This window comes from Strix aluco, chromosome 2 (genome assembly GCF_031877795.1).
Source record: "Strix aluco isolate bStrAlu1 chromosome 2, bStrAlu1.hap1, whole genome shotgun sequence".
Lineage (NCBI taxonomy): Eukaryota > Metazoa > Chordata > Aves > Strigiformes > Strigidae > Strix > Strix aluco.
In genome coordinates, this window is record NC_133932.1 from 32,485,062 (window position 1) to 32,494,352 (window position 9,291).

Genomic DNA, 9,291 nt, shown 5'->3' on the forward strand with positions numbered 1-9,291 from the left:
GTGAAGTTGGCACTTTCACTTGATGCAAGATTTTCCAGTTCAGATCTGGGGAAAAAAGGAAAATATATTTCATGCTTCCCACTGACAAAAGTAAGATCTTTTGAAAACGTAGACCAATTAAGAAATAGTTTTGACACAGCTGTCAGTTTTATTGTTCTTTAAACATTAATGATTTAAAAAATGTAATTTTTCTTTTCAATCATTTTGATACCCTATTTTTCTAATTGTGACAATTCAGTTGCTTCAGAACCATGCTTTGCTAAATTTTGTAATAAATCAAACAAAGCAGGAGAAGTTGAAAGAAATTGAAAGTTATTGAACAAATACTAATATTTTCATAAAGCAGAGAGAGAAAAATTTCCTTCACCTTCAAGTGATTTACAGAAACTGCTTTCTGGCAAGCCATTTTGGCACAATTCGACCCTTGGATATCATCACTGCTAGAAGACTGGATGTCTACTACAGGTCTTCAGGAGGCCAGCGAACTTCCTGTTGACAATTTGGAGCAAACACAACAAAAGTAACAGTCCTTATTTTCTAGTTTTGATGTCCAGAGAAATTAGAGACTTACATGTTATCTCAAGCAAACAGCCATTGATACGTGTTCTCTAAAATAGTACTGTCTTGCTGGGAGCACATGCTTATTTCACTGCTTGGTTATGACCCTAGTCACATTGTTGGAGCAATTGCCAAATCTTTACTTTTACCTAAGAGTCAAAATGTTTACTTTTCAGCAAATTACAGGTGGTGACTGAGAAGATTTGATAGATTAGGCCTTTGTCAGGTAATTGACAGAACACTGCTAAAAAAGCAGTTTATACTTTGGAAAAGAAAGTGATACTACTGAACATTTCCTAAGTATTTTTTTAAAGGTCCATTAAAAAAATATTTTCAATTAGTCCTGAGAGTGCAACTGGAAATAATTACTGCTCTGATTTTATGTTTATTCGGGGAGGGGGGAAAGTGTGCTTGTGTGTGTGTGAATGTGTACACGTGCACACGTGCATTTTTGCGGAACAGACACCCCTTGACATATAGCAGGTCAGCACTGGGCTTCCTCTTGTTACGCTAACATATGAACCTCAGCTGATGTGTCTACCCTGGCTTCAGGGGTTTGACAGGTTCGTAGAGTCATCCACATCACAGAAACACTGCCAATGTCTTCCTTTCACCTCCTATCCTGTTTGAGCCTGGAATTACGGTTTTAAAAAAAATCTTGACAAGTTCAACAAGAGAGTTCTCACAAAACTAAGTTGAGAAGAAGTCAGGTAAAAAAGGCTGCATACGGTACCAATCACTATTACTCAATAGAAAGCAGGGCTATATGATTTTCACTAGTCAGGATCTAGCATTATTAAAACAGAGGTAGATTAAAACAAATGTTTCCTTGCCACGTTGTGCTAATGTACAGGAAGCAAAAAGTAAAATCTGAGACTAAGTACAAATAAAGCGCAATGAAACATTTATTTACAAGTACTCAAGATTTAGGCCACCTGTGTAAATGGTAGGAAACATCTAATTCCCCATTATATTTTCTTTCTCTTCCCACACCAATTCCCTCTATATCAAGTGACTAATGGTGACAGTCATTAACAGGTTTCTCTGTGCAAATAAACTTGCCTTTGTATTTTAATTGTCCTACTTCCAAGTAAAGGAGAACACAGGATATTTGATAGTGTTAAGTTGCCCGTTCAGGAAACATTCTGTAAAGCAAGTTCTTTGACATTTAATGTATATTACTGATGTAGAAATTGAAAACTACTTAGTTTGTGGATAGGCAGTAAGATTTTTTTCTCATCTTAATAGAAGGAAAACAATTCGCAAGATACCAGCTACAGACTGTGAGACAAGACACATTTTCAGATTTCATTTAGAGAAATCATTATTCTACAAGAAGCCGCACAAGACCTGTTGCCTTTTCAGGGACACGACTAAGCTTCCTAACTTCAATCCCGCTGTCTTCTTCAAAAACAAAAGAGGGTTGTGCAGGGACTTCACTGTTATAGAGATCTGCTCTTCACATTCCTGCACTGCTTTCTGTTCTCTCTCTGGGACTTATTCTATGAAGCCAGGAATATAAAATACTTCTTCCCCTACCAAAAAGACCAGCTTCTGACCTCTACTTTACTTTTACCTTTACACTGCACCAGAAACATAAATAGAATAAGAGTTGATTTACAGACAATTAGAGGTTTATCTCTGGGAAGAAAAGCTTATATCAAGATAGTGACATTTTACTAGCAATCAGTATGTGCTGGACACAGAGCTCAGGGGGCAAAAGGGAGGCACGTTCAGGGAATAAAATGCTGGAGAGGCTTTCAGCAGTAAAGAACCTTCTCTGTGTTACACTAGATGCATATGATTTTAAAAGGCAAAATAAACCCATAAAACTCTAGCTAATCAGAACTACGACAAGAGCCAAAAGCATCCTTATTCATTTTACACTGATGACAGAGCAGAAGGACACAACAGAGCAATCACCACCCTGCCCAGGCTTGACACACAGTCTGGCACATCAGGAACAATCTGTGTCTTCAACCAAGTGAAGCCATTCCTTGAAAAGTTCTATTATCCAGAACGCGGAAGAATTAAAAGCCTCTGCTACTGATTTTCAGTCATCCAAATAAAGGGCTGAATTTTTTTTTTTTTTTTTTAATTTATGAAAGAACCATGTGGAAAAAGTGTCAAGCTAAAGACAGCTTCTATCCCTTGCTTCTATTTCTATTATCCTTGTAGGTTTTTTAAGACTGTGTTTACCATCAGCAGAATGTAATTATATCAGTAAGCCAAAAAAAAAAAAAAAAATCACAATCTGAATCTCATGCCTGAAAGATAAACACTTTTGCATACAGCAAAAGTGGGGAAAATTTGTCACCTCCAGGCAACCTATGAAGTACAAAATTACTCACGCTGTTTGGGGGCCCTAGTATGAAGAAAGGCCAAAATGGCTGTAAACTTCTATCAATCAAGTAAGACATACTCAAAGACAGATGTTTGTGACTCATGCAGCCATGCTGTGTGCCCATTTCCTCTCTCTCAATTAAAAACATGGGAACAATTTATATAATCCTGGGAATGTAGTAGAACTTCCATTTTCTTCCCTTTTCTACAAGAATAGCATTTAAGCTGTGGAAATAAAATAGAGGAACTACAATGGGTAGTTTTCCTATTTCCTGAAACTTTTCTTGTACCAGCTAGAGGAGCATATTGGTACATAATGAAAACATGGGTTCAAAACATGACAGAAGAGGCAGTAACTATAGATGTTTCTGCGGACACTATTTTTCTACTTAAGTATTATAACTTACCATAAAACTGGAATAGAACATACAACAGTGCCAGCTAAATTTCCTGATACATTTAGGATCCAAGGGGATAATCTATGCAATTTTGTTTAGTGCTTTCTGACATATATTATGTTAGAACCATCCTCTGAAATCTTTCAGTGTACAAAGTCAACAGAATCTATGGGATTTTAATGTCCATTTAGTATCATGCCTGCTACTAGTAAATTACTACTTTTCTTCTCTTTGGTCCTCCTTATGTTAAACTTATATATCTGTCTGTATGTATATGTAAATGTTAAGTGTGTGAGCATGTTTGAGCATGTATAAAAGGCCATTTTCTTTAATAATTTTTCTTTGAGTTTAACAATGTCAGCTGCATGGCTTTCCATACCATGTCATCTGTGTGGTTCATAAACCTTGAATGCATTTATCCTCATGTAGCCCTCTGAATCAGAGCTGTTCTGTCAACCTGCACTTTGCAGGGGGAACCGAGACTGAAATATAACAGAGAATCCAGTGAACCTAGGAATTCTGCAACAGCAACTGTTTGTGTTCTAGGATGTACTATGGTTTTCTCCAGTGTCTTGGTCCCCCAGTCACAAAAAAAGCTGTTATCTATCCTCTCACTCTGATAGTGAAGCAATGAAATGTAGGTGCACATGGACATACAGAGCACAAGAGCAAGAGCTGGGTGAGCACCAGTACTCCTGGATTAGTGCAACTGTCCTCATTTTCCTAAATGTAGATGTTATCAGTGTCTGTATCTAATGTTGCTTTTGGGCAACTGATGCACACATAAACTGGATCTGTACCCATCCTGCCTGTTGGTGCGCACACTGTTCCTTTCTAGGAATATAACTCAATAAGCAGCCCCATCAATTTGCACCATGCCTGTCTTTCACTCAGCAATTTCTGAAGTGGGAGCATGGCAGGAGAGAGCAATGGCAGGAGAGAGCAGTTCCACATATCACTGTTGCCCAGCAGATTACCTAATAAAATCATTCACAATTTGACTCACACCAAAACAAACCATAACCATATGAAAATACACTTTATATACAATGTACTGCTTCTATGCTGCTTCTCTTGTTACCGCATATTCCAGCATGATTTAACCTCATTCAGGTGACAGACTTTTCTGCTAACAAGTACGTTTGGGAGCAAGCCAAATTCAACATGATTCATTCCATGAAGAATCTCACTGACTTCATCTCACTTTTGTGCTCCTCTGTGTTTATCTTGCAACTGTGGGTGCTATGAGACAAAGGATCTATTTATATTGTTTATAATTGAGAGGGTTATCAAGAAAAGGAGGCAGATGGTGAGTTGCTAAGGCAGACATCAGAAATTTCTCTACCCAGTAATCCCCAGGACCATTTTCAGTTTCTTTTTATGAAAAATCCTCAACTATCAGCTGCTAAGAATGCAGGAAAAAGTCGTGTGACTTTTCCTTATCTGGAAAAAATGAGTTGTTAGCAACATATGCAATACTCCTTTTCCTGTCTGGGCATGGCAGAACACCATAGATGGGCAGAAGTAAGAGGCCAGTCATTAGATCTACTACAGATTTTTCCCTGTATAACAGACAGCAGCATTTAATAGAAGCTGTCTGAGATAATTTTTTAGAACACCATGGCACAGGCGATAACTATGAACTTTCCCTGGCTCACAACTGAGAAGAAATCTACTCCTCTCATGTAAAATCAAGCTCCACATTATACAGGTAACATTATATTAACCATGACTTAAAAATCCAAACACCCATTACTCTGTTGTTTTCCACAGGATTGAGCTAAATGTAGCAGTTATCAACTGTTCAGCTACTATTTTGAGCTCTACTCCTGCATTTCTCCCTCTTTGGACAATTTTCTTAGTCTGCCCTAAAACATCTTTGAATACAGACTTAGGTCTTTTGTTGTTTCACCTAACAATGGACTTCCAGTATTCTTCCTAAACTGCTACTCTACCATTATCTTTCAGCTCCTCATAATGCTTTATTTCCTTGGTCTCATCTGCACTGGCCAATCCTAGCCTAGTAAGGACAGTTAGATGAAGACCTGTTGAACTTGCTGTGGCCATTTCTCAGCTAGAGACTGTTTGACATGTTCCCTGAATATAGGTCAAAGTCTGTCTGCATCCTCTAGTGAGATCTTCTGGGGAGGTCTTATCTAGGCACAGAAGTCATGTGCTTTCCACTTTCCTCAAGAAGTCTGCTGATTGCATAACTTAGTAACCAGAAGTCTTGAAGTCTAGTCCCTCCCACGACATGGAGCAGAAGGGTTAGGGGCAAGCTGGCACAGACTTCTGGGATGGCACTTAATAACCTTGCAAGTATGAGCTTAATTCCATGTATTTGAAATTATTATTTACTGAAGAATGCACAAAATGGAGAACGTGCCAAAGCCAAACTCATGTGTCTACACCTTCATTTCTTCACTTTCAGCTGAAGACAACGGCTCTGCTCAAGAATGTGCAGCAGTGTGGGAGACAGGTTAGAGAACAACTGTGGCTAGCCAAAGAAGCTGGATTCCCAGTCTGTGGGAAAATGAGAGTTCTTGAAATTGGTTTCAGCCCAAATAGGACAAAAATCTAAAGAAAAAATAAATACACAAACCCCAAAATCCTCAAGAGCTGGAAGCTCCCTGAATCTTTCAGCAACTCAGTAAAACTGACAAAAATATAAGTTTCATATAACAGCTGGAGAGGTCACCCAAGGATGCTGGTCCTAGGGCAGACGAGTTAATAGGCCACCCATGGCCAAGGCCGTAGAGCTCCCTGCTCCCCTAACTGCAGGAGGGACCTGCCAAACCCAGCCGTAAGGCAACACTTCCTTGATTCCGCAGTAAATTTCCAACAGCAATAACAACCATACTTGCAACAGCATGCCCCAGTCTTGGAAAGCAGACATACTCAGTTTTAAAGAAAAGAGTAATCGGTGTTTGCCATCACCACAAAGACTAACCATAGCAGGGACTTTGACTGTGCTGCACTAATATTTTATTACGTTGTGAAACATTTCAGAAATATTATTGCTGTACACTCAGGTTTAATAGCTTCCTTTTTTGCAACATTTTGAAACTTTAAAAATGTGTTTTAACAAACCAGTTAACAAAATCAGATTTTTAATGCTCATGTTGGTGATTCAGACAAAATCTTGTTATTTTACGCAGTAAGATCCCATTGAATCCCCATTATGAAGGCTAATGGAAAACCCCATTCGTTTATCGTTTGACGTCAAATCTGGCACAACACAACCTGCAGACATCTGACTCATAGTGTTAGCTGAGACTTGGAAATTTCCAAGGAATCTTTCTTGTATTTAAACCAATATAATTCCCTGGGAAAGGACATATCTAAACACAAACTTGTCATAAGAAATTTTCTTGTGATTCCATTGGGGAAGGGACTGGCCTTCTCTTAAGGAAGTGATGGGGAATTCCCTTTGAGTTTTTATGGAGAATGAGGATGAACATTGTGGGTTTTTCAGTATCTCTAGTAGGTAACTACCTATAAATGGGAATTTATAATTTGTACTTAAGAACTGTGGTGATTAACTGGGGTTGCTTGTTTGCTTTGCTTTTTAAACAGAAAAAAGGAAAAAATTCTAGAATTCATTTATTTCCTGATACTTTGCTATGGAATCAATTAGTGGATCTAATTTATATGTATGTATATACACATAAAAATTGTATCTAAGTTTATTTGCAGATTTTTCAATGTGAAAAATTATTTTGGCTTTAAACACAGCATATTTCTTCTCACAAGTTTTCAAATCCCAATCCACAACTTGTTGCATTGTAAGAAAATTCCTGCAGCACTAGAGGGAAATATGGTCCTCCACTGTTAAAAAAATAAAAATTTGCTTCACCAAAAATTTTCTGATTTAGACTTTTCCACACAATGAAATTGCAGTATTACTTGTGTATAAGTAAAGATGGATGAGCAACATCAGCTTATTAACATTATCTGACACGGTAATTTTTACACCTACAGAAATCACTATTTCAACTTTAAATACTTAATTATAAAAGAGTATGAGGGATAGCAATGTAAGCAGTCAAAAAAAACCAACAACAAAGGATAACAATATGACAGGTAAAAAGTAATTTTTTAAATTTGTAAGTATTCACTGAAGCAAAGACAGTCCTTCAGTAGGTTTTCTTGGTGCATGGTTTTGTAGCAATATAGTAGAAGAAAAACTGCCAGAAGTTTGGTCTTAGCTTAACTCCAAGTCAAGAGACAACAGTGTCATGATGAGATTTCTGAAAGTATAGGATACCAAGAACACTCTAAACATTGCTTGATTACCCTGTAGCAGGAAAGTAATATGCAGTTAAATAAAAGAGGTTACAACTAAGATAGATGCAGGCTGTATTTCACTGATTTCTCTTCCCTCAAGGCACTGAATTATAAAATCTAGTTTCTTGCTTTGGAATAGAAAAAACCTATGGGACAATGGTATTTCAAGCTACAGGAATTTTTTTGGTTAAATCTCTTCCAGAAAATAGAAAAATAAGATGAAATGGAACCAAAACTTTTACTTGATGTGTTTCACCAATTTGTACCCATCAAATCTTCAAGTTTAAATCCTTTGATATTTTTTGAAATAACTGCTCATTTTGAAATACCCATATATCTTAGTTTCAAACACAACATCTCAGAAAATGCTCAGATGTCATTTTGGTAAAGAACTTAAATTTTGTGAATTTTCAGGTTACTAAGAAAGCTTCAGAAGAAGTAAACAATATTTCTTTTCTCCAGAGCTGCCAGCAAACTGTGTGATGAAGAGCTTGCACAAAGCTGTAGCTGATAAAAAACAGAGTTTGGAAGAGATGTAACACTACAGCATGCACCATTTAGCTATACTTATGACAGTCTTAGTCCTTCATCTGACTCTATGTAATACCTTTCTGAGCCTAAAACCAAATCCACCTAAATCAGCAAGAGCTACAAACCAGCTGAGAGAGCTGACACACAAATTAGGCCTACCTTCTCAACCACTGCAACAGCTGGGATTTGTTACCCAAATATAGGTTGAAACACCTGGGAATGAAGAGAAGGACTTTGCAATGTGGAAATTATGATCCTGGATGCCTCAAAAACAAATGTTTTAGCTTCTGCAAAGCCACTTTGTCCTTTTCTTTAGGATGTGGCTCTGGTAAGGGCTGAGGACTATTTCAGACACTTTAATATTTTAAATCACAGGTTTAACTCACTTCATGAATCAACTCTTTAAGCTCATGCAAAAACTTTATCTCACAACTAGATTTCTCTCAGACTGATGAGGACTGAGAAACTTGCTTGCATGAATTCAAAGGGCAAATAAATGTCTATGACCAGTGCCAAGTCATACAAAGTTGTCATTAATTTGCCCTGTAAAATTTTTTGCTTCCTTATTTTAAACATAACAGTATGATATTTCACCTGAAAAAGGAAATATTCAAAGCATTAAATTGTTACCATATCACATAGTTCTTTTAAATTTTCTTTTTTTAAACTCATTCATGATGGCTCAGCTGTATTCTGTAGCAAACTCTTCATTCTAATCACGACCACAAACATTCAGTAGACAGGATAAATTCTAAATAGATGTTGATTCACTGATGATAATACTTTAAACTGGTTTGTGCACCTTTGAGAAAAGATGCAAATTTTTATTATACATCTGTATTAGCTCAAATAGCTTTAAAATTCACTCTTCTGAAATTGTTACAATGGTCTTTAAACTTTGATACAGATACAGTGCTGTCAAAAAGGTGAATCCTCCAATGACTCAGGAAAAAAATATGTACATCCCACTGTGGAAAAAAATACTTAGGTGCTAATTAAAAGTGGAAGCCAGAACTGAATAAATCTTGTCTGATATATATGCCTTTTTCCTTATGTCAGCTAAGGGATGTACACTTTTGATCATACTTTATTCAGTCAAGGCATGATTGACTAACCGGAATTTGCCTAAATAAGGCGCTGTGCATATTCCAGGAAATTTTAGGAAGCCCTTTTT